The following is a 27,788-nucleotide window of genomic DNA, read 5'->3' on the forward strand; positions in this document are numbered from 1 at the left end:
TATAAACTGGTCAAATTTGTATTCTTATGATAAATATTAATAAAGGGTTTATTTCAATATTTTTTGCATAGGTTAAACAGTACTTGAGCATATAGTAAATATTTGTGCATATATAAAGGGCGTCTCAAAATTAACGCAAGGTTTGAATTTGCCACCATTCGTGCAGTAAAGTGTTGACAACCCTATTAAAAAAACCCTTTGACAGCTGATACTTTTAGGGTTAGTAAAAATGGAGAGTCACACAATAGGACAACATGTTAACGCAAGATTTAAATTAAATTAAAACCACATTTTTTTCTTTCGATTGTTATATTTTTATTGAATTGTAAAGTACACAGCATGGAATTATGTATGGAATAACATACAGGGCAAATGGCCTCCACTGCTTAACTGGCACATACTCACTATTTTGTCGAAATTTTCCATGGCCATTTTGGATAAATGTGGCTGAATTTCATTGATGCAGCGTTGTATTTTCTCCTTCAATGCATGCGGGCTTCATGGCATAGACATTTGACTTCAAATAGCTGCATAAAAAGAAATCGCTAGATATAAAGGGACAATGCTAAAATTTTCTAACTATAGCCTCCAGACTTTAATTACTTTTGAAATATTATTCAATAATGAAAACGCGTTGTTCAATCTTGTAACGTTCCATCTTTACTAACAAACTATCCGGTGTGAAATGGTTGTTTTAATAGTGATGTCAACACTTTACTGCACGAATAGTGGCAAATTCAAATCTTACCTTCATTTTGGGACACCCTTTTTAGTTGTTCAATTAAAAAGGTTGTTTTATGTTGTAAAACATTAAGATGAATTACTGTTAAGATTTTATATATTTTTTTTGTTATTATAAATGGAATATTTCACTGTTATTTGTCCATGCTATATAATAATCAAGTAATTGTGTTTTTGATAAATCTTTATAGATATCTATATCTAATTATTATATTATATTAAATGATCGATTTATATTGTTACGATTTAAAAAATAAGACGAACTATTATTAAATATTTGAATTTTTTCATAAATGTCAAGCGCGTTTAAACCTATCTATAACATCATATATTTGAAAGTACCCATATAATTAGATTTTAATAAAACAATGAAATATTACTTCTATGCATAGAAGAATTGATGAGATTAACAGTTACAATTTTTGAATATTGCGATTGGTAAAAAAAGGTTATCATATATCGTTACCAAATTCAGTGAAACATGTTTTTAGAATTTTTAAATATCTTGCACAGTATATTAGCAAATGATATATTTTTCGCATATATTCAAATTATAATTGTGTTTATGAAATTAAAATTCATATTATAATCAATTTAATAATTAGTAATTTAAAATTATTATGTGTGATTTCGTCAAAAATAAAGAACCTTTTGCTTGCTATTTGATGCGAAAAGAATAAATTGAAATGGCAAGTTTTCACAATATCATTAAAGGCGAATTCACGCAATAAACATTGAAATATCAAAGTTAGAAAACATCATTTTTTTTTCTTTTTCGCTGAACCTAAAAATATTATCACTAGAAACTTTCCTTATTTTATCACTTATTTTTTGTTAATCACTTTTCTTACTTCTTTTTTCACTTTCTTCCACTTTATTTATTTTCTTTCATTTTATTCAAAATGTTTACATTAGAAAATTATAAATCAATCAAGATGTTTAATTTCGATTTTTGAGTCTACTGTTGGAAGAAAGAGATGTAACAATTCAACACATCGTGAAAAAAAAAATGCAGTTGGGTGCTATATGGAAAGGGTTGAAGCGTTAACCATGTAGTAACTCCACAATCCCATAGGTTATCTTTCAAAAATATGAACAATATAATGTAGATAGAGTTTTCTTCGGAATTGCATTGGAATTTCAATTTTAAGGTTTATTTTCGTGCGTTTATTGTACGATTTATAGAATCATTTTTTTAGATTTTATATATAGTATTGTATTATATGTTTTAATATACTTATAGTTATTCTTTTCAGTTTCCAGTAATATAAATAATAAACATTTATCAAACTATTAATAAGCTATTAATGTCAAAGATATTGTAAAATTTCATTTAATATTTTTAAATATGCAAAATCAAAATAATATTGCTTACAATTACTAATACCTTGCTAAAAATTATTTGAAACTTAAACAGTTGTATTTAGGTGTTTATTTTTCGATGAAAGCTATCAAACAAATTGAATCAGATTTATTGAATCAGTTAATGCAATACTCTTGAAAAATTATAGATAACTTCAAAATACAAATAAATATCTATAATCGACCAAGTAAAATATTTACAAAAATGATTTTAGAAAGTATAAATTTCTTTTTAATTCATAGGACAGCAATTTTTATAAAATATTTTCCATTTGGTCAGTGAGTACAAAATATTAGTAGAAAAAATTAATAAATAAATATACAAACGAGCTTATAGAAATAAACGGAAACTAAATAGGATCGGAAATGACGAAGAAATAGGGCCAACAATAAAAATTAAAAGCCTCTTTCAATAATTCAGAATAATTCGTAATCCAACTATAAACTTCGCTAGAGAAACTAAAACTCTTCTCCCATTTGGCGCACATTTGGCTTTTCTAATTGGCGAGTTGTGGCGTTTTCTCCTTGGCAACCCTGTTCCAAAAACGCAGTATTCCGCCGCTGGTAGCGCTGTACGGAACACGCGGATCGCAGCCAACCAGAGAACGGAAGAACACTGCTTGGGATGTTGTTTTTCCAAAGCAGGCGACCTACTAATATCTCTCTCGATTAGTTCCACAACTTCGTGCTAACTAACACCACAATACAACAGCTTCAGAAACTGCATTGTACCACTACTGAATAACTCATGAGTTCCCGAGTATTATTATTGACGTCACTAAGAATTTAGAAGCAGGAGAATTCTGTGGAGAAAGAAAGAGAGGAGTGCAAGGTAAGGTTTCCTTTCATGTTTGACCGCTTACCCACTGGTCACTACGGCGAGCTAGCTGATGCGGCTGTTGTTGTAAGGCTGCTTTCTTGCAGTTCGCCGTATGGCATTGCTATAGATTCATTTCCAATGTTGGATGTCAAGTTTTGATGTGTTTTGTGCATTTCTTTACGTGTTTACCAAACGATTCTTTGAAATTCGGAAGTGAGTTTTTATTATTTAGATTTTTTATTTTGTGACATTGACCTCTGAGATCTTACATTGTTTAGTTTACACTTGGGCATATTTGTTTATATTCTGAATTTCGTTATCTCTAGAATTTATATCTTAGTTTCAAATTCTAATTTGTAATATTTAGCCTTTATGTTCTATATCATTTAGTTTACATTTGGAATTATTTGTTTACATTCCAAATTTCGCTATCTTTCATGTTCTTTTCCTCTTTCGATCTTAATTCTTTTATTATTTCTTGATGCTTAGTTCTGAAATCATGTAGGATTTAATTTACATTTTGGCATACTTGTTAATATCTGAGATTTTGTTGCTTTCTTTTAATTTTAAAAATATGCTACTTTCACGTCTAACAAAATAATAGATGTGATTTTTAATTTTACAGTTAGATCTTTTCTGATATGAATGTCATATTAATTATCAGAGATAAACTGAAGTGGGAATTTTTACTTTCGTTTTTATTTTTGCGTTTAGTGTTTTTATTTTTACGTTTTGAGATAAGGTGACGTGCTTTTGTCATGAGCTTAAATATGCTATACTATATAAAAATAAATAAATAATCAATAGTTTAATTTTATAGAATAATAATTTTTTAATTTAAACATATTTTGAAAAAATCATAATGGATCTATTTCACTTTTTGCTCAGCGAAGAAAGTGAATGAATGGATTTGTAAAATGATTTTTTTGTTATTAAAGCGATGGTAATAATAAATGAATATTTTTTTTCTTTATATTATAATAATGTTTAAATAAAATTCATACATATTGTTAGTGAAAATATGCAATTTAATTTTAAAAATAAAATACTGAAATGAGACAAATTATATTCGAATATATCATTTGTTATCTTTAAAATTTGTATTTTAATTTTTTTACCATAAAATATATTTTGAACTCTTGAAATATCATTAATTTTTTGGGTGTAACAAATAAGGATAAAAAAGCAGTTACAATATATATATATATATATATATATATATATATATATATATATATATATATATATATATATATATATATATATATAATATACATACAGAACTGTCAGAAGTATTTAGAATTATAAATTTACTTTGTTTTTATAATAGAATTTAGTTATTGTTATGTTTCTTTTTGTTGTATGTTTTATTGATCTTATTATTTTCAAATCTTCAATTCAAAAACTGACATCTGCTGCTGATTTTTTTTTTTTTTTTAAATTTTTGAAAACGATGTTGAATAAAAGCCTAAAAATATTACATTTTATTTTTTTTAAATAATATTTAACCGTTTCTTAAGATTTCTAGGCAATTTCCCAATCATATTTAGTTTGTGTTGTCAAAAGATGATAAAAAAATAAATATTAATTAAATTGGCAAAATTAATCGTTCAGAAATCGCATTTCAATTTGAGGAAACTGGGTTTCCATTTCGAATTCAATCAACTACAAACTTCTTTCAGTTCCCCTTTTCTTGAAGAAACAAAACTTTCTCTGTGGCTTGAAAAATCACAACTCTTTCAGTGCAACATTTCCATTTATTTCGTCAACTTGTGTTCGTGGAATAAAATGAATCGCGAAAAAGCGCGGGAATCTAATTCAGCGAAGAGCTTTTTCCTGGCGATAGGATTCCGTCGCCAAGTATCGACGCCGGAGTCGGGATCGGTGTTGGAAATGGGCGGCGAGTGGCTTTCACAGGTGAGCACACTCTTCGTCTGAGTTATGGGAACACTCCCCCGCCCCCGCGCCCGAGGACAGATTGAGAGCGTAATTGCGATACTGGGGGAGCACCCACAAAATGCGCTTTGGGTCATCTCTGTGAGAAAATGGGTAAATAAATTTATAGATGAACTGGAGTTGATTAAATTGGTTGGAATTCCTCATTTTATTGAAAAGAAGCAGAAAAAGCTTATAGAATGGCTTGGTGGTTGAGGCGAGCATTAGGGTTGGAGGTTAGGGATGTGGAGGGTTACGTTTGCGTAACCTTATTGCATCGAAATAGAAAGTGTTTGTTGATGAGCTGGTAAATAACCTGATGTTAGCATGGTGTTGGAATTTGATTACTGCAGGTATGATGAGGCCTCTTTAACTACTCATGATTAAACACTAGGCGATTCAACCACGTAGTCGTGAAAATAGACGATAATGTTTTATATATTTTTTTACATATATGTAAACTTTTGATATAATTTTCAGTGTATATAAATTTATTTTTTTATACTACAATTTCTATGAAGGTCTAATGTAACTGTGCTAACTGTGCTTCTTTTAGTGTTGCGTTAGTAATGATTCTGCCAGCTAAGACACCGCAATGCCATCCGATCATGGCTCAAAATAATTATATTATCTCTTCTCAAATATCCCCAAAATAGTTTCAGAATGGGTTAGCAATTTAATTAATCGATTTTTATTTCTACATAGCTTTTGTTAGGAATATTGGTGTGCTTTTATTCTTTATTCTAAGCTTATTATTATCAATATGAATGCCATACTGGCAAATTTTCAAGTGAGATCGAAATGAAAATTAGGATAGAATATTTTTAAAATGAATTATACAGAATTGATTGCAATAAACGACGATATTTTTGTTCTCTTTCTGTTTGAATTTGATAATGAAATTATTTTGTTATTTTCTACAGTTTCTTCTTATTTTATCAATTCTAATATTTTGTAATAATTTGTTTTGCGAGTTATTTTCCTATAGCTTGCAAAGAGAAACCATTGAAATATTCTAAGTCTCAAATCAGTTGACATCAATACTCAGAATAATATTTTCCATAAAAATGAAGTGAGGTAATGTTTGCATGCTCATTCAAGCGCTAAATATATTAATTTTAAATAACATCAATTTTGTAATTGCCTCAAATAAGATGAAAGATATAAAATATACTTTATTTCACATGCATTATGTGTCAGTATTACATAACAAAGTTATGACACATTCAGAAAGACAAAACATAGCAATAAATTTAAGAATTCTTTTATTAAAGAATTATTTTTAATTGTGGAAGCAGAACGTATAATCTCAAATAAAAATGTGTCATTTCATTCAAGATTATGCTGAAAAATTAATGATATTTATTAATTGTCTGCATTTAAGTCGGTTTTCACAAAGTTAACATTTTCCAAAATAGCTTTTTTTAAAAATTCGTACTTTGTATCTGATGAATCAAAAACGTTTTCTAAACTCGAAAGGGAAGACAAATGATCAGTGATAGCGTTTGGCGATGTAGCTGAAATTGAATAATTAATTTATTTTAGGGACTGCTGCCAAAAAAAGAATCTTTAATGCATTAATTTTAAATATTTCAACTTTTTTTTATCATTAAGAAATATATTAATTAGTATTTTTTTAGTAAAACAAATGGCAATATTATTACATTAACTTGTGGATTTATTTTAATTTTTAATTTGCTTATCAAATTCGTTTTTATTAAAATGCATAAATTTTGTACAATAAATGCTAGCGCACAATTTTAATAGAAAATCCTTTAAATTTGCCGAAAGATTGGATTTCTTTAAATGATCTTTATCTCTTATTAAAAATCTTAGCAGCTAAATTTCCATTGAATTTTTTTCACTATTTTTGATTAAATTATGAAAGCAGCATCGATATTCAAAACAAATAATAGCTCTCTTGCACAAATATTCTTGTGCAATAAAACGCGCCGGAGTCAATTATTTCAGCCCTATAAAGTGACGTAGAATTTGATAAAACATTTATATTTACCTACTTAATATTTTCCTTAATTCAAATTCAGCCAGGTATTAATTGGAAAAATCTGCATGAAATTGCTATTTGAAAATTAATTGCATTCATTTTTTATTACACTAAGATTGTTTTCCTGATTAGTTTTAAATAAATAAAAAGTCAGCTTCATTCAAATATTTGCTTTTAATCATGGACTAAAGTTCAAAAAAATTCGCTGAATCAGACATATGAAGTATTAATGATAAATGCTGAAATGGCTTAGTAAATGAAAAATGCTGAATCCCATCTGTTGATGAAGCAATTAATTTATATTCAACACATGCGTGTCAAATTTTTATCAGCTGTTTGATTTTAGCTTAAATTTACGGTTAGACAAATACAAGTTAATTAGGGGAGCTTAGAAAAGCACAGATGATATTGAAGGAAAACCTCTGAATAAATCTTAAATTCCACTAGCAAAATTTGCCTAAATGAATTAGCACCGTTTGTCATTGAATTAAAGATTGGAAATGACCTTTATGATAAAATAAATGTAATTGGTTAAGTAATTTGATTGAGAATCATAATATCAAATTAAACTTCTTATTTGTCTTGTTAAGTGTCATTAAAATTTCTTTAGTGTATATTTAGAAATAATGAAAGTATATTTGTTCTCTTATTATGTATTAGTGATACCTGGGATATGTAAACTTTAACCCCTTAATCGTCGTGCCCGTGCATTTAAATATTGCCTCTCAAAGTTACAAGTTGAAATTAAATCATTCAAAGACTTTATAATCCTTTAAAATATTTCACATAATCTAGAAAACCTCAAATATTTTATGGACTCGACAATTACTTGAATCAGTAAATTAAAACATTAATATGACAGAGGTGTCATTTAATTTGATTGTGAAAACAGTGTAGAGGTTAATATATCATAAATATGAGGGCCTTTTAGGTTTTTGCTACAGGTATGCATATTTTTGCTACAAAAAGGATTTTGTTTTCCAACCAGTAAACGAAAATTTTGTTTTCTAAAAAATATATTTATAGAAGAAAATTAAGTATATTTTTATGATAATCCTTATTATTAAACTTGATCATTTAAAATATTTTTTCAAGGAAATGGTGTTAGTGAATATGAATTTTTTTATTGCTTTGCTTACTAATACAATTCAAATAAGCTTTAATGTTTTCGTAAGTCTCAAAAATGATTAGTGATTTTATCTGCAATGGTAGGAATGTATTGTAGAAGAACCCTTAGTCTATGTGATCAATGCTTTCTTATTTAGGATCTTGAGTAGTTTTTAATTTTTTTTCCTTTAGAGAATGTTAATGAAAAAACAGCAAAAAAAAAAAAGTCAAAGATTTTATTTTCAGCATCATGAAATTAATTAGTTAATAAAGGTATAATTTTAATGCAAATGGCTCGTAGAGTTACTCTACTTATGAAAAATATAATTCAATTTAAAATATTTAGATTAAAATATTGTTGTTGTTGTTTCTTATGGCACTTGCCACTGACAAGCCCGCTGTTACGAAGACAGCGATTTAAGCCTGAGGGGAGTGTCTCTTATTTTTTATAGCAGCGCGAACTAGGGCCAAGAGTACGACTTTGCTACTCACGCATCACTCATTCGCTTGCACAACCCCTTTTTACAGGAGGGCACATTCACTCATCTCACAGATAGAACAGGAAGAACAACCATGCCCAAACCGGGACTCGAACCCGGGACGCCCAGATCACGGGGAAGACGCGCTACCCCTATGCCAGGACGCCGGCAGATTAAAATATAATTGATTATAAATAAGAAAACACGATTTTTTTTTTTTACTTTCCCATATACGTAGTATAGAGGAATTATATTATCCGTCAAATAATTCGAACCCAAGATTTTGACGAATCTTCATTTTTTTAGGCCTCCCTTAGTTCGAAAAACACATTTGTAGAAAATGTCCATCAATTTGCGTGTCTGTCCGTGACAAAGGTAACTCAAAAACGCTTTGAGTTAGATAGTTGAAATTTGGTACACGGTCTTTAAGCCAAACTTTCAGATTTCTATCAAATTTTGTGTCAAATCTATTCAGAAAAAGCTCGTCTGTCCGGTTGTTCAAATATAAACTAACTCGATATTTTTTTTTTTTTTGCCTTGTGACTACTTTAAGCCAAATTTTTGCGCAGTAGCTCCTGAAGGTAAAGACCCCTGAGCACCCGAGGGCAGAAGTCTGACTTCTAGTTCAAATGAAGATAGCACACACACACACACTCGCTTGCACAACCCTTTTTTACAGGGGGGTTCATTCATGCATCTCACAGAGAACACAGGGAAGAGAACAACCATGCCCGAACCAGGACTCGAACCCGGAACGCCTAGATCACGGGGAAGACGCGCTACCCCTAGGCCAGCCCGCCGGCAACTCGATAATTACAAAACGAAAAGAGCTATATAGATAAAATTGGGTGCACAGATTTAACATATGTAGTGTAGACACTATCAAATTTTGCGCCAAATCCAACTAAGGGTTGACTGGCTGTCGGTTACTTTCAGAAAAATGTAAACGCGATAAATTAAAAACGCAATGACTTAAATATATCAAATTCGCTATGGAATTTTTGTGATTACATGTGCGGGTTTGTGTCAAATATTTATTTCAGTCGGTTGCGAAAAACATTTCTAAAACATAAATTAGATTTTTTTGATACTTTTAACGCATGCCAAAGTTTAATCGTCAAATAATTTACCAAGGATGACACAACAAATCTAGTAGAAATGCTAAATTCACGCCAAAGATTAATATTTCATAACTATTGTATGCCAATGCCATGTAAGGAATTCTCTGGCATGATAGATTATTAATCACCAAATAATTCACCAAGGGTGACATGACAGATCCAGTTAAAATGCCAAATTCATGCCAAAGATTAATATTTCGTAACTATTGTATGCCAATGCCATGTAAGGAATTCTCTGGCATGACAAAATATTAATCGCCAAATAATTCACCAAGATGACACGATAGATCCAGGTAAAATGCCAAATTCATTCCAAAGTTTAATATTTCGTAAGTATTGTACGCCAATACATATAAAGAGTTCTCGCGCATGACAAGTTTATTAGAGAGTATGCGAGAAAATTTCGGAGAGACCACTCCCACTAGTTATTCTACTTCACTTCTAGAAATCAATCTAATTTCTCTCTTGTCTTCAAATTTAATAATCTACTAAAAAATTAAATATCAGATAATATTATTTTGAATGTGACTTTATATTTATATATATCCTAAAAAATAAATCAATCATCTTTGTCGGTTATTTCCCATATTCTTATATTTGACAGTCACAGATTACCTAAAATATTCTGATATATTCGAATCATGACGTATAAAAATGAAACGAGCTCCACCAACTGGAAATTCTCAGCGGAAGCTATTACGCCATTTGGATGGATTTATTTATCTTTCGTAACAGATAAAACTCATCTTTCTTTTATTTTTAGCTATAAAAATTTCTGCCGTCCTGAGCTTACTTTCCGTCCTATCAAGTAATTTTCCACCCTGCAATAAATACTCGGGATTTATTTTGCATTTCATCAATTCTAACAACAAAAGCATGCGGAATATACGAGCCAGGGATAAATAAATGTTTGCTATTGTTGAACATCCATCCTCATGACCAACTGTGGAAAATGCCACCGAAGCGCATAGAGACGAAACAAAGACTTCCCTCTAAACTTAGTCATGGGAAGACAGGCTTTATTTCCTCAATGCCCAAGATAGTTGAACATTCACAAGTGTACTGCTTCATTTGTAATAATTATCATACAGACACTGTGACGGCAGAACGCACTGGTTCCTATGCAAGGTAGGATTTGGGTGGGATTTATTGTTTTATCTGAAGATGATTCACATATAATCCACTTAAAATAGGCTGGAACGGATGAACGATTGTTCTTATGGTGAGAAAGTCGATATGCTTTAATCAAGTGGAAAAACAGAGAGAAAAAATGTTAATGTCTTTATCCACTTCAAAATTCACGATGAATTTGTTTTGCTTTTGTTGATGTTTGTTTTGCTTTAATGCATCTTCTAAATTAGTTGTTTGAACTTTGCAGTTAACCTTAGAAATTATTTTTCCAGGAATTTTTTGATTTCTGGATACAATACACTAATATTTTTTCTTTTAGCGTTGGAAACTTTTATCTTGGACCTTGCACACAGCAATAAATGTGCATTAAATATGTTATTCGATGATTTATTGCTTTTGCTTTAATGCAATTTCTAATTACTGTCCCAATTCTTCAGCTAATTTAAGAAAGCCTTTCGCAAAAAATTTCTGCAATTTATAGATTAAAAAAAAGCTAATTTTTACCGTTTCGGATGTTGAAAATCTCAGTATTAACTTTATTGTTAACAACTCTCTTAAAATAATCTGTTTATGATTTTTTTGAAATACTAATTTTTTTAATTCATCGATTTATAATAAATCTTATCTATGAAAATACTAATTCATAGTATTAGAAAAGTTGCGATATAATTTTTTTGTTTAAATATCCAGAAGATTATCTTGATATATTAAATCTGATCGATAAAATTCATTATATTCAATTTTAAATATTAGTAGAAATAGTATTATGTTTAATTTCAGTTTATACTAGGGGATCTAGTACTAGTATTATGTTTAGTTTTAGTTTATACTAGTAGAACTAGTACTAATATTAGGTTTATAAACTAGTTTTATGTGTAATGTAACTCTAAATTTAAGCACAAAATTTTGTCATTTCAATGAATTTCTTTATAATTCTGAGATGCTAAAAACGAATATTACATCATTAACCTGTGATACCGTTGCTCTTACTGTCGGCTTAAGTTTGTCACGAACTTTAATAATCTCAAAAGCTTTAGACTAACATAATGACATTTCAGATCGTTTATTTTTGATTTTACGAATTTTTCTTATTATAATTTGTAAGGTTATATGAATTCATAAAAATGTGAATTCGCAATGACTTCTCCTTTTTCTCCATTTTATTTATAAGTAGTTATACATTCAGTATTGATACAATTGAGCAATATCATTGTATAATATTGGATCAGAAAGATTTTAAAATATTCCATATATTGTTCAAAATGTTCGATATGTTGTTCAATCATTTTTTAAATATTCCATATATTGTTCAAAATGTTCGATCATTTTTTAAATATTCGACATATTGTTATTCATTTGATAGTTTTGTTATTTTTTTTAGTATATCGTATTATGAATGATAGAATTTGCTTGAATCGACTGAAAATACCTGCATAATCCTTTATTCCAAGTCTGGTATATCGTATTATATCAGATTTTATTCCCAATTCGTATACATATTCATATATATTTGATACTATATAAACTACTTCTACAACATAAAAAAAGAAAATTCTTATCGTAGTAACATGAAAATAGAGATACGAATCATAAAAATAAAAATCGAAGATTCCTGAAATTGAATTTTTTTTTTTCGTTTTTTTTTTCTCTTGTTTGAATACAGGATACTGAAGTATAAACCAAATTTTCGAAGTTTAGTGGGGTTTTTTTTTCAATTTCTGGGAAATGTAAAATTTTCTAGGCTTTATAAGCAAAATAAATAAATAAATAAAGTTTAAGATTTTTAAAAATATTTTACTCATAAATTTGGCATCAAAATATTCCTAGATTTATGAGTAATAAAAAATAATAGTGAGAAAAATTAAATACTGTAATTTTATGGTTATGCTAGTATATACATTAGATTATTCCCATTTATATTAACAAATATATATTCGCTTATTTAAATTTATTTTCTTAGACTTTTATATGCGAAAATAAACAGCGTGGAAGATACTAACAAGAACCGGCATTTTTTTTTCTTTTAATATTAGAGCTTTGTAAATTAAAACAAAATAATTTCCGTCTTTGAAACCCATAATAATAATAGAAAAATCTTAATTTTTATATTCACACTTATAAATTAATTTGTGGAGACAAATTGATCTGATTTCTTTCTTTATGAATTTAATTAGGTTCATATGATACAATAAAACCGAACTAAATTTTTATTAATTGCATTGTAACAAAATTTAAAAAGCCTTTAGTCATTTAAAAAAATTAAAAATGCTGTCTATTTAAGTTTGGTCACTTAACTGTTTTGAGTTAATATTTCATCGCATGGAATATTTATTGTTCGAGTATTAAATGCTCGAACATTCGAGAACGCATGGAGTGGTATTGTTGAGAAACAAAAACAAAATGAGTGGTGCTGTTTCCTTCACTGTGTTTTTTCAAAAAATTTTAATACGGTTCTAAATTTGGATAATAAATAATTTATTTGAAACGCACAAAGCATACATTTTTCAGACGACATTTCAAACGATTGCAGATAATATGCTACATATTTACTACCTATTCACAATAAAACCCTTAATCTTTATTTCTAAAACGGCATGTACTGAAATCAGATATTCCGACCCAGTCTTTGAATGTGTTATTGCATGCTTCGTGTGACATCTCGCGTAGCAAATATAGTTCTGTTTCAACTATTTATTCGTTAACAAAATGGCGAGTTATTTCCCGTTCGAATTTTAGATAAGCATATCTTCTTTTGTTGGGAGAGAAAATCCTCATTATGTCTGTGAAGCATAACTGCTCGAGCGAGCTTTCAACTGAGCCATCCTCTCAAACAAATATTTCGAATCCAAACACCCGAGCGAACGCGATCAAAAGAGAGCTCAAGCTCGCTCACTGTTTACAGATAATACGTTCGAAGAAGCACAAGTACAAACTCACTTGGGTACAGTGACAGTTGCAGTTCTTGCCGCTGCTGCCTGTTCTTTTTTTTATTTTATTATTTCTCCCCACTGTAAATTCGAAGTTATTCCCCGTCGCATCGCTGAACTTCTCGTGATTTTCTCGATTTAAAGCGAATTTATGCAGGTGATTTCGTCCGCTCAGGCGGCGCCAAATGCTTTTACACTCGTTTCTGTTTGGCTTACAAATCGTTGATTTTGATAAATTTGCCTTCGCTCGTCATGCCTGGCGCTGAGGGTTCAGGAAAACATTTATTGAATGGCGCTTTCGAAATGACATGGGAACGCTTTATTTGCTTTTTTTTTCTTTTCCCCAACAAAGGAAAATTGCTGAGATATGTGCCAATCGTGGATTTTTATTTTAGATAAATATTTCATACTTTTGAGTTCTCTGCACTAGAGCGCTGAACCATCTTCGAAACAGTCGTTAAAAAGCAAATGCTTTTCTCTTCAAATGAGTTAAATGTAAGAATGGGGAAAATTTATAATGCTAGCACGAAACACGTTGTATATTCTCTATTGGATAACTACAGTCTGGTCTTAAATCATTTATTCAGAAAAGGGCTAGCATTAAGTTACCGGAATGTGTATTCGGTATCAAATCAAAACTCAGTAAAGGAAAACTTAGGGCAAAACTATGAAGTACGGCAAAGTAAATTTGGTCCTCTAATATTAAACAACCGAACGACTAACTTTTTATCTTCGGAATATTAATTTTGAGGCATTAATATTTTTAAAAAGATTGTAATATTATTTAGTTAGAATAATATCATTAATAAATCTAAAAATCCAAGACTTTATCTTTATTATTATACCTAGACTTAAAGTAAAAGTCTATCATAAAATAACATTCCCTATCTGAAGGCATCTTCATCTAGAACTAAAGAAAGCAGAATAAAAACAAATTTCACATAAAAACTATACTATGGAAGGCATAGGGTGATTAATTATTACGAGAAAAAGTACCAGTAATTTCCAAAGCAATATTTTGTATATTGGGGCAATTCAACACGTTAAAAATATTGTACATAGGCCAAAGAATTTTGATAAAAAATTATTTCCTGTAGGTTTTCATAATCTCTGCATGTTCTATCATTCGACCATTAATTAAATTTTGCATAATCTTATTTTTACTGTGCTTTCATTATAACTGTTGGCATATTTTGTTCTGATGGTTCCAAAATCTCTCCTATTTTTATTTTTCGGAATTTATTTCCACGTGCTCTCTACGATTTATGTATAAAATTTGGGTCAATTCCATTAATTTGTCTTATTTGCAGATGCCTTCAAACGGGGGGATGGTATTTTATAGCCACTCTACATTTTGTACTCCATATTTTAAAATTTTAATATCGTCATTTAGTGCATAATTAATCGTAATCTGAATTCTAATATCAATGTTATTGGGCACTGATTATTAATAAAGTGAATTTTTAATATTTTCCTTAAGGCAGAAATGACAGGGAGGTATTAATATTTGTACGAAAAATAAAATGTACCTAAAAAAATGTTCAAACGTATTCTTTAAAACGATAATTAATTTTTATTATGCAGTTGTTGCTCATTTTTCAAAATAAGCAATATCTAATTCGTAGAATAATCTGTAATGCAATTTTCAATTTATGACATTACAAAATTATTGAAACAACTCTGAGTTTTTATTTTCAAAATGCTAATTACCATTGGAGTACTAAAATGGTGTCAGATTTATCTCATCTGCACATTTTATGAATTTTTTCCGTTTAAAAAATTTATATTGAAATTAATTTATAGGAAATATTCTGTAATGTTCTATCTATTATGCAACTTTTGATAATTTTACTAATTTAGTAAATTCTGCACAATTCTATTTTTTTTTTTAAATGCAAAGACATACATTAAAATAAGATATTTGTTTTGGTATTCTAGATCAACTAATGACATGAAGTAATCTCAAAAATGCAAGATGTGCCGTAAATTTATTTGTATAATTCATATTTTTAGTATTATTTTAATATTAAGTGTTAGAGCAATGAAGAGAAGAAATGAAATTCTAATATATTATTATAATAGCAGCATTCTTATAAAATTGTTTTTTAAAATTTTTATTTAGTGGTATTTTAATTATTCATAATATTATTCATTATAATAAGTGTTATTTGTAATATCAATATTTTAGTTTTTGATCAAATTTCTGACCATAGCATTATAAATGCTTATGGGGTCAAAATTACGCCGTATTAGGCAGTCGAACATTATTTCGAGCTAAATTTAGCGAGGATTTAACAATATCATTTTAATGCAATTTAACAATAATATCATCAATAATAATTATCCTACTTTAATTTTTTGCTGAACTTTCTTCAATTTAACAGTTATTAATTAAATATTTATATTTTTTTCCCAAAGTTTTGACTTAAATATTTTTTTCGTATTTGTTATATTTAATAAGCTCACTTGTCTTATTTTAAACTTGCGATCCTATTGCAGGTAACCATTTTGTACAAATTTATTTTTGACAGTTGATTTTTTAAAATCATTATTTCATATATAATAATCAATAATTAAAGTGTTTTAAAAATTTTAATTCGTTTCATATATGCATATTAAATCAGGTATTAATACCCAAATCTATCAGTTCTTTTTAAGATTTTTTTAAAATTTTATTATTAGAACTATAAATAAAAAATATTACACAGCTTCAAAAAAAAAATATTCTTTTGCGACAGGCAAACGATTTTTTTTTTTTTTTTTTTTTTTGTCACCGGAATTCAGATTAATGCCGTAACTTCTTTCTGGGAAATAGTGTCTATCTGACCTATAACTATTCCGACGTGTTTATTCCGAGTAAGTGTGCTTTTTTTGTCTGGAATCAATGCACAAAATTTAGAATTTAGAGCATGTTTGAAATGGATTCAGGGTATATCTTGCCAGCAGATTCTATTGGGTCGGAAATTATTCCACGTAATATATTATTTATGTTTCGTTGAATCAAGCACAATAAAAGCTTCTTGCAGTTTTATTTCCCAATTTCTCAAATTAACATCTCTATAATTTGAAATATCAGGAATAATAAAATGATATATTGATTATCTGATTTTTATTCGCTTTATTCTTGGAAATTTTCATGCACGTGCTTTTTAAGTCAAGACCTTTTTTTAAAAAAATAAATCACATTTACCATTTTGTTGCTATTATTAATTTTATTTCATTTGCTTAATAATATCGAATTGCTTCTATTAAATAAAGTAGTTTTTTTTTAAATAACTACACATTGCGGTTTTTATAAATATGATTCATGAGATTTGTTATCATTTTATTAGCTAATTGAACACATCTAGTGCATTATAGTTTTTTATTCTATTCTTTATTTTTTTAAAAACGAAAAAAAAAAAATCTGTAATGGATTTGAAGCACTGAAATAAAGAGCAACAACTTTTTTTAAAAAAAAGTTGGAAAAATACATTTTTTTTTTTTGAAATCAATTTTACATTTATTTTCCTTTTAAAATAAAGGAAAATAAAACTTATGTATGTTTAAACTTTTTCTATATAAATTTGTTAACGAAAGAAATAATGCCAAAAAAAATGAAATTTCATACGCGTCATTACATATTTTGGTTGCTTCGGAATCTTTCAGACAAACTTATGAAGAAAAAGTTTTTCAAACATTTGCCAACAGCTTGAAGCAAGAATTTCTTTTTTAGATTGATTAGAAATCGGTTTTTATTTCTGACTCTCCGTCTTTGGCGACCATGAAGTTAGCTCCCCGGGATTAATGCTCGCTAAAAATTTCAATTCAATATTTATGTAAGTTCGTCTCTTAATAGCTTCTCTAGAAAAATATTTTAAATAAAAAGCTCCAAATTTTGATAGTTATATAGCTCACTCTATTATAGAAGCCTTATACCGTTGTACTATGTATCTCTCTTTACCATTCCTTTTTATTTATAGATCTTTATTATAAGTAAAGAAAAAGATACAAAATTTTTGCTATTTACTGTAAAGCAAGGTACAAAAATAAATTATTGAAATTTTATTTTGATGTTCAATCAACCTTTTATGTTTAATTTAATTGCTTAATTGAAAGGATAACTCAATTATTTATGAGTTTATGGAAGAGTAAATTTTGCCTAGCTGGTTAATTTTTACGGAAATGTGAAATAGGAAACAGGAGGCTGATTTAAATAGTTTCATTTATAACTCATATAAAGTTTGACCATTATTGTGGCAATTATTTTTAGCTCTGAAGCCATGGATATTTTCTTCTGAATGTACACGAATTTTGACCAGTTTCCTTGAAAAGTTCTTACAAAAGTCCATCTCTAATTCACTGATAGAAGGAAGGATGGACACTTGGCACTTTGGGATTCTTGGTTCCTTTTTACTATTTCATTTTCTATGGAAATTCCTTTTTATTTTATTTTTTATTTCACCCCAAATGATTCAATCTTTCTTTTGTTAAAGCTTGATATAGCTGTTGTACCAGCAGATTTGTTTATTCGTAACTGCGAGATGACACAAATGTAGAGTTATTCTCTTAATTTCTTTGTCCAGGGAAAATAATTTGAAGGGAAATCTAATCAAGTAATTGGTAAATTTATTCCCTATCTCTAATGTATAAATATGTTTGTGATATATTGACTTTTATTAAGGAAAAATAACAATAAGAATCCAATAAATCTTATTTTCCTCTGAAAAAAGAAAGGCATTTCTTTTTTTCCTCACCAAAATGGTCATTTTCAGAGATATCTCTTAAGATTTTGTCCGTCCGTAATTTAAACAAAAACAGAATGTTTGAAAGGATTATTCTAATTTTTATTTAAAATTCGTTATTTATTACCTGCTGATATTCTATAATCTGGGTTTATAATTAAGGGTAATTTTTTTTCTGAATCGATTCATGTATTTGAAGGCTGTTTTAACGCGTTGGTAAGGTTCTCGGCGGCTAACCGGAGGATTTCAGGTTCGTGACCCGATCCCATCGAAGAATCGTCGTGTAAGCGGGTCTGATGCTCGTCAAATCTGTCGGGGTCAAACGTCCTCCTGCTGGTGGAAATTTGGTGAGTGGGTGCCAGCTCAGGTTCGTCCTCGTCATCTGACCGTGGTTCAAAATTACGAGGTCCATCCCAAAATAGCTCTAGTGTTCCTTTAAAACGGGTCACTAATGTAATTAAATTAAATTAAAGCATACATAATTGATTGATAACGCGCTTTTTAGTTAATTTTTGTCATTTAATAAATTAAAATTAATGAAACTTTTCTAAAAAATAAGTGTTTTGAAATTTTTAACGATGTTATAATATATAGAATAATTATATAGAAATAATTGTGTTTTTAATACTTACAAATTTAAAAAGTCATTAATCTTTGTAGATATCTATAATCTGAACCGGATAGTAATGGTAATTTTTGTGCAAAATAATTTATTCATTTATTGCCATTTATTCACTTTTTCTGCTTCATTAATTTTTTGTTCTTTAAATAAAATAACGATTAAAGAAACGCCCCTGAAAAAGGATAAAAGTTTATATTTAGTTTCCTTTTATATAATAACTTTAATTTATTAAAAGAATTCTTTATTCTATGAAGATTTATTTAAATAAGAAATTTTCTATCGTATTATCTCTCTTTCTTTATGCCACTTCCGTTTTGGTGACATAGTATCAGCGAAACTGGCACATCATTAAAGTAAACGAAATAACATTAATGAGTAGTTTGTTTTCTGTTACGTTACACCGCTGATAATGGTCTAGTGAAAGAACTACTTTACTCAGAAAACCCGTATTTTCACGCCCCTATCATTCATCAAGCAAATAATGGATAAAGAGGCACTGCAAATGTTATGAGTGTCTTCTCTTTTAATGCATGCGCAGGTGTTTGCGAAATGGCTCATGCTTACACCTCTACCTGTTTATGTAAATGGCCGCCCTGCGTTGTCGTTTTAATGGCACTAAAGTAGCATTCACTAAGCTGAATAAACTGCACGTTAAAATCTGCAGGTAAAGTTATTTAATTTTCGTTAAAAAAGGATCCTCCTAATAGGATCTTTAAAAGCCAACGACATGCTTCTATCAGAGAGAGAGAGTTACTTCCTTCTACTGTAAAAGTGTGGAAATTGCTTATTTACATGCATGGACTTGTCTCACAGTCTTCGATTTAATGAGGGGAAATATTTTTATTATCCTCATTTTTATCGGAGGTTATATCTTTATTAAATCTTCTTGAATTTGTTTCCTTCGCAGAATTTCTTAAAAGATGTTTTCAGATACGCTTTCCGTTTAGATTGAACTCTCGAAAGTTTAATGTTTTCCAAGGCGGGAGAGGGGGGGGGGATGTTGATATGCTTTGCGAAAATTTGATTCTTGCATATTTAAGCAAAAAGAGTAAAGCTCAAGTTCACTTCTCACTTTATTATCACTCTAAATATTTAATAATTCTGATAAAAAAATTTTCTTTTTGATGGTGATGCTTTTTTTGCCGTCACAGACCGACGCTGCATTCGCTAGTGGTTTAATAATGAAAAAAAAAAATCATTGAGTTTAATTTATTTATTTTAACTTTTCGTTTCAAAGCGGCACCAAGGCTAATTTAGGACATAACTTATGCTTATGAACTTTAGTTAGATTATATTAATAGTACCTGGGAGACCAAGTTCGCTCGGCATTTTTTTTGTTGTAAAATCGTAAATAAAATCCTATTCTATGACTCGTTTAAAGCTATAAGCGAAATCTAATTGAATTGCAGAGGCGGAATCGAACATGAGAAAAAAACATGGTGTACGAAGCCCTAACCACTACTCCATCTCTGTAAACTTACGCTGATTATGTATAGCCGCATGTCCATAATTATTTGTAAAAAAATGTGTGCGTTTTTTGTGCAAAATCGCGTTTTTTTCCAGGAAAGATATTTATATAAATAAACTTAAAAAACAAAACCTTATCTGAATATAAAATTTGATGCAAATCGGTTGAGTATTAAATATTTCAGTAATCTTGGAAATTCCGATAGAAATTAATTCGATTGAAATTAAAAACCTCATATAGAACTAAAAATTATAAATGATTTTATCTAACTAGAGTACCTATAAACCATAAATGATCTTATCTAACTAGAGTACCTATAAACCATAAATGGTCTTATCTAACTAGAGTACCTATAAACCATAAATGGTCTTATCTAACTAGAATACCTATAAACCATAAATGGTCTTATCTAACTAGAGTACCTATAAACCATAAATGATCTTATCTAACTAGAGTACCTATAAACCATAAATGGTCTTATCTAACTAGAATACCTATAAATTATGAAGGGTCTTATCTAACTAGAATACCTATAAATTATGAATGGTCTTATCTAACTAGAATACCTATATACCATAAATGGTCTTATCTAACTTTAATACCTATAAACTTTCTAGCAAAAATAATTTAAACTCTTGAAAGAAATTTTCTTAATATCAATTTACAAATAAAAAGAAATCGATTCATAGAGCTCACCAATTTTGAAAAGACGAAAGTTTTTCTTTAATTACCGATAAGCAACGGCGAATCTTCAACAGAGAGCAATAAAAACGAATTTCTTTCAGAAAAGAAATCCCATCCTAATAGAATTCAGAGCATTTTTATGGTGTTCTTTTCTTCTTCTTCTTTTTTTTTATTTTTACTTACCAATACGAAGAATTTATCCTGCAAATTTCCTTTCAAATATAAAGAGAGATGAAGTCAAAGTTTCTTTCTCTAAACGTCAACAGACCAATAAAAACAATCTAGAAAGGATCATTTTCTTGAAAAGACATCAGGCATCTGCAGTCACTTTCTCCCCTTTTCTTCTTTCAAATGAAAAAACAAAACAATGCCACCACTGTTGAAAGCAGGAAAACAATACCACTCAATAAGCTGGAACTATGGAGAAAGGAACAATTGTTTTACTCTCTTTTCTGAACTGTCTAAGACATTTCTTTGGGAAGTACGTATAACTTTCAATCTATTTTCGATATTGCCAAAAAAGCACGCGTATCTAGATATGAAAAAGCGAAACAACTCTCATAAAACCTTCTGGAAAATAGACTCTAAACGTGCGGGCATTGAGAAACACGATTTTCGAAGATTTTCAAATCGCGGAAACAGAAATATGTAGCATGGTCAAGAGAAAGAAAAAAAAATCTTTTTCTTCTTTTTTTCTGCAAAGCAAATGCACTCATGTTTTCTTTTCCGATGCAATGTTATATCCATAAAAGCTGTTTTCCGAAGTACTTCTTAGTATTAGTCTTTACGTTTGCAATATTTGTAAAATGTCTTTTTTTCTCTCTTTTTCTTTTCTACCTCCTATCGTCTCTTATAAAATGTTTGTAGGTTTTTCTGAAGGATGAGGAGTATTTGTATTATTTCGTTTCAGGTTTTGAAACATTTATCAGAATGTGCATTCTATATAACAAGAGTAAAAAGGATTATTATAAACATCTTTTGGAGAAAAGAAAGGGGGCGTACCCTGATTTCGTATTTGCATACACTTACAGAGTCCAACAATACTGTGATGTTATATAACTGTTTTATAATCTTATAAATGATAATAAGCATTTTTAAATTACAGATTTACATATTCTTATTGCATACGGTATAACTTATGTATTTGCTTATCCCCCCTTGGATTGAACTCCAATTCAATCCGGGTCCAAGAGATCGCGCAAAAAGGGGTGCAGTAGCTTCTGAGGGTAAGGACCCCTGGAGCACCCGAGGACAAATGTCTGACTTTAGCTCATATGGAGATGGCACTCACACACTCGCATGCACAGCCCCTTTTCACTGGAGGCGGGGGGGGGACTCTTTCACACACCTCACAGATAGAACACAGGGTAAAGAACAATCATGCCCGAACCAGGACACGAATCCGGGACACTCAGATCACGGGACAGATGCGATACCCCTAGGCCAGGATACCGGTATAATCTGTATATTTCAAATCAATATGAGCTGAAAGATATGAATTGGTTAAAAATTATTTAGACAATGCATAGTTTGCGATGCTTTGTCTCAAAATGAGCAGGAGACCAAAGTAGCTTTTCATCTTTATATTTTTATCTCATGAATGTGTAAGGACGGATCTAGTAATATTTAGCTTTGGTCAGATAACGAGGGCGGCACTAGAATCACCGTTCTCTTCACATCAACCAGATATTTAAGCTCGACGGATTTAACATGCACCAGAAAACCATTTAGCAGATGATTCTTCGCACGAAGCAAGTTTTGAACCAAGAATCAAGGCACTAGTCGAGACTTTATTACCGGTCAAAATAGAAACAATTATATGAAATAAAATTTCACTCGGAAACAAATTTGAAGGAATGAAAGAAGAATGTATTATTTATAGCTGGCTACATACACTCTTAAAATAACCCGAAAATTCCTCAGTAGCTTTCAGTTTCGCATAGAATATCCTTTCAACGTAATTATTACCATTTGTTTCCTCATCATTTCATCCATCATCATTTTCTTCATTTATCAATACGATAATTTCCTCGTCTGCTAGCAGATGATAGTTTTATTTTACTTTAACCAATGATCAGCATCACCGTTAGAAAGAATGACCAAATCTCTTAGATATTCACTGTTTTTTACTATTTTTTCAGGTTTTGGTAAGACAGACCGAGTTTGTGTCATTTTTATTTCAAATTTCTGTAACAAAAATTAATAAAAATTGTTTTATTAATTTTTGTTTGTAATATTCCAATTTAATTATTGTCTAAGAGAATATTTATTAATAGCAGATTCATTATATATATAATATGTTAATGAATAATGTTACTTAAATATCGTATTGCTATTTGTTACTGATTTATGTAATTTTCAACCTGAAATATGCAAATTGTCTTGGAATTAATTCGAAAGGTTTATTATTAGTAATTTATTTATTCTTAAAAAAATCCTTCTGTAAATGTTCTTTATTTAATCAATTAAATAAGGTTTACTATTTAGATATTCTTTTTTTTTCTTTACCATCAACTTCCAAACGCTGTTGCTATACGATATTCAAATTTGTTATTTCTTCGATTTTCTCGAATGACTAAATATCCTGAATATCATGCTATTAAATACTATACTGTTACCAAAAAATATTATTAATTCAAAAGAATAACTTCTGTGCAAGTAAATTTAATTAACGTAACATTACTTAATGTTCAATGAAGATATAAGCCTTTTTTAATGTTTAAACAGACCATATTAGATAAAATAAATTTGTGTGATAGATTGTATAAAAACAAATACCAAAAAGTATTTTTTAGAATTCTGTTATTTTTTTTTAACAAAATAAAAAAACCCAGAAGGGTACATAAAGCTTTATTAATGAATCAAGTAATAGTTTGCAATGCATTTAAAAGCTCTTATAATTTTTTTTTGAAAATAATCTAAAAGGGATTTAAAAGTTTTTATTGTCTTTAATATAGAGTTTTTAAACATTATCTTTTTGCTTTTGAGACTTATAAATTCGTTTTGCATATGAATCAAAACGAAATTCATTCCAGAAATTAATTAAGTTTTTTATGCTCACAGATTTAAAAAAAAAACTTTAAAAAAACCAAAAATAGATGTAAAAATATATAATTAACATTTCTTTAATTTATGATATGCAGCACTTTACCTTAGAACATAAAAATTATTTATGATGATATATAATTTTAGACCTTCAAATCCAAAAATTTGAAAAAAGAAATTCTAGTAGTTCCTTTAGATTGGAAAATATCGAAGAAAATATTACATTTCATTTTTTTTTATTCTTTAAAACTCCGTGGACAAGTTAATTAGAACATTTTTATCAATCATTATTTTAATTAAGTAAATGAAATAATGGAAAACTGGAGAAATAATTAGACTAACTAAAATATATTTAAAGAATAATTTTTTTTCTCGAAAGCATTTTAATTTATTGTATCTTATAGATAAAAAAATACCTCACATTATTATTTTTATAACTTTCTTTATTTTAATAAAATTTAAATATATCAATTATAATTTTCTTTCTTCGACTTAAACCAAAGATAATTGAATATAATAATCTGTGAGTTAGTCATTGCGTTTTTCGTACAATTAATGTTCATTTTGTTTTTCTTCATTTATAAAAAAATCAAAATGAAAGTCATGCATATAAATGGAAATAAAAATGAACATGGTTTTAAAAATATTTTTAAGCTTTCTAGGGAAGATATTTCTTTTTAATAATTTTAATTCCCAAATGATTTGATTTTAATAACGTATTATAAATGAAAATTTGGCATATTATACTTTTATTGATCATTAAATGATATTAAAAATAATAATTAAAGGTATAAAATTAGTAACATTTAATTTATTTGTATTATTATTTTTTTGTAGGTTGTACTTATAATTATAGTAAAATGGTTTTCTTTTTAGCAATTCATATTATAACATTATAGATAGCACTTAGAAGATACATAGCTTCAACATAGTTTAAATCATAAATAATCAAAATTTATAGGATATTATGAATAAGAGGAAATTTTTAGAGCAGATATTTAGTCATTTGGTAGCTATTCGAAAATGATTGTAAATTTCGTATTGTAAAATATTTATTAAAATAAAACTTTAAAAAATTTTTTATCTATGCAAAAATGTACAATGAGAACTACAATCCATCTTTCCTCTTTTCTATACGTCTGTTTGAAGGATATTTTCCCTTTGTATTTTTTTTTAACTTTCTGCTATTATATAAGTCTCAAAAAAATCGTGAATATAAACTATGACCTGCACGCTATTTTCTATGCACTTTTATGATATTCCTATTCCTAAAACCTTTCCGACTTCTTTACAATGCACACACTTTAAGAACGTACTTACGTATGAATTTTATATAGAAAGCGAGCAACTGCTTGGAATAAAGTCAACGATCACTACCTTCTTCCATACCCCTCCTTCCCCCACTCTTCTTTCACGAAAGAACAGTACACAATCACAAAATTTGAAGAGCAACTTTAGGTAGGGGAGGGAAAAAAATCCTGGATCTGCTACGTCCAATCATTTTTATAGAGAATCTAGACGAAGAAAGCGAAAGGAAGAGGGAGAAAAAAAAAAAAAAAAAAAAAAAAAAAAGAGAGAAGTTTTTCGGTGAAAAATGATGGTTTGAATCCATAAAAAATATTTCAACTTTCTATTTCTCATCTATATATTTTCTTTTGAAGTGAAGTGCCTCTTATTTGGCGAAAAAAAGAGTACTTTTGGAATCGCCAAGTCACGAGAGTAAATAGATGGCAGTGTAGAATATTGGCGCGATACGCGCGACACGCACTTGTGTTATATAGAGAGTGGCATAGAGAATGGAATCCCCCCCTTTTTCTTTTATGTTCTTATACCATAGTTTTTAGATCCGAAACTTGATTGAAAACTTAGGAAGTTTACGATTGTTTGTTGGTAAGTTGTAAGTTTGTCACGTTAGAGTTGATTTGATGGTTGTTACTACTTGTTCTTTTGTGTTAGAAGTGCTGCTTGTTTCGCGTGTTTGTTTTCCAGTTATAGGGTGGAAAAAAAGAGAAGAAATAGATTTACGGTTATGAACATTGGGTAAGAAATGGTTCTCATAGATTCCTTTTTGTTTGTTTGAATAGGTTTTTATTAAAAACAAAACCTCAGATAGAATTGCGTTATTGGTCGCGATTAGGCAAAATTGTAGAATTATTTTCAAATGAAATGCACACATGAGCTTAAAGTAACCTTAAAGTATTTTTTAATTGCGCTTTTAAAAATAATTTTTGTAAATAAAAAAATAAGTGTTTAGATGGTATAGATAATTAATTGTATAAATCTGCTAATGTTTTTCATTTTATGTACTTTCATTAATGACCATTTCATATTAAAATGTATATTTAAGAATATATATTTGATTGTATTTCAGTTTATGCGAATTACCTAAGAATAAGTTATTGAAGTGATATTGATAGTAATAAAACTTTTTTTTCTAATTAATAATCAAACTGGTATCAATGTTTAAAATATCCTTTTTTTATGGTATTCTATATTTTATATTAATTATTTAACATCTGTCTTTTAATGTATTCATTTCTATTTCTTCCTTTTATATATATATATATATATATATATAATTTTTGAAGCAGAGTCGTGGCCGAAAACAGAAAAGACACTTTTTAATTTTTATTTCATCCCGGGAGGCAGGATTTATGTACAAGCATAAGCGACGAGCACATCAACACAGAACGACACAAAAGCGAAATGAGGAAAAGCTAATGAAAGATTAAGTCCTGTGATTATATGCTGTGAGATTTTGATAGGAATTTCTTTACACATGTCGATTTTGGCAAGGGAATTATGGGGATTTTTTTTAGAAGAGTTTTTTTTTTCGGTCATCAATTTTTTATCCCTTTACCCGGAGCATATGAACCGCCGACCTAAGCATTTTTACAAAGCTTGTGTTGAATTAATTAAACAGAAAAAAAATGGAACGGGATCAGGAAATAAGGGAATATTTTAGAGTGAATTTGATATGGACTAAATTAAGCTAAAAAATTAGGAAATTAATTAAGATAAAATTAAATTTTAAAATATCATTACACACACACACAGATATACAGGGTGTTTATAAAGTCCCGGACCCATTTTGATGTTTAATAACTCATAAAATAATAAAGATAGATTTAAATTAATAACATAAATGGTTAAATAGACTCAAAAAGTTTCATGACCCTTGTCAATGAACTTCCACGTGTGCCCCCTTCGTAGCACGGAGAATATCAAGTCGATAGTCAATTTCACGCCAGGTAGCGACAAGCATGTCGGCATCCACAGAGCCATTTGCGCACTTTATGGCGATTAACAATGCCAGAAACATGAAAGGATGCTTCATCGGAGAACATTATGCTCTTCAGAAAATCAGCAGCGTCTTCTATCCTCCTTAGCATATCTGTTGCAAAGGCCATCCTCCTAGGTCTATCGTTCGGTTCCAAAACTTGAACAATTTGAACTTTGTATGCATGCAGTCTTAATTTTTTCTTAATAACCTTGTACACCGTCGAAATCGGCATATCCAATTCTGTTGCCGCTGAGGATTGTGTAAAAATGTCTCTCTGACACGCTCAACATCAAAATCACTTGTGCAAGGTCGTCTGGAACGTTTCTTATCTTCG

At 29.1% G+C, this 27,788-nt stretch overlaps 1 protein-coding gene across 3 annotated transcripts in view; it reads left to right on the top strand.

Moving 5' to 3' along the window:
- The window catches only part of LOC129964282 (LIM domain only protein 3-like), a 145,383-nt gene that overhangs the window by 36,165 nt on the left and 81,430 nt on the right, over positions 1–27,788 (top strand). Inside the window, exon 1 of one of the 3 annotated variants that reach the window (XM_056079053.1) lies at positions 2,683–2,935. The exons of 1 other annotated variant lie outside the window; for it this stretch is intronic. The gene's annotated coding sequence lies outside the window, so the exon portion shown is untranslated. Of the gene's footprint in view, positions 1–2,682; positions 2,936–2,985; positions 3,137–27,788 lie in introns of those variants that run through there. One more of the 3 variants, XM_056079060.1, reaches the window with a different exon arrangement.

This window comes from Argiope bruennichi, chromosome 1 (assembly GCF_947563725.1).
Source record: "Argiope bruennichi chromosome 1, qqArgBrue1.1, whole genome shotgun sequence".
NCBI classification, from domain to species: Eukaryota; Metazoa; Arthropoda; class Arachnida; order Araneae; family Araneidae; genus Argiope; species Argiope bruennichi.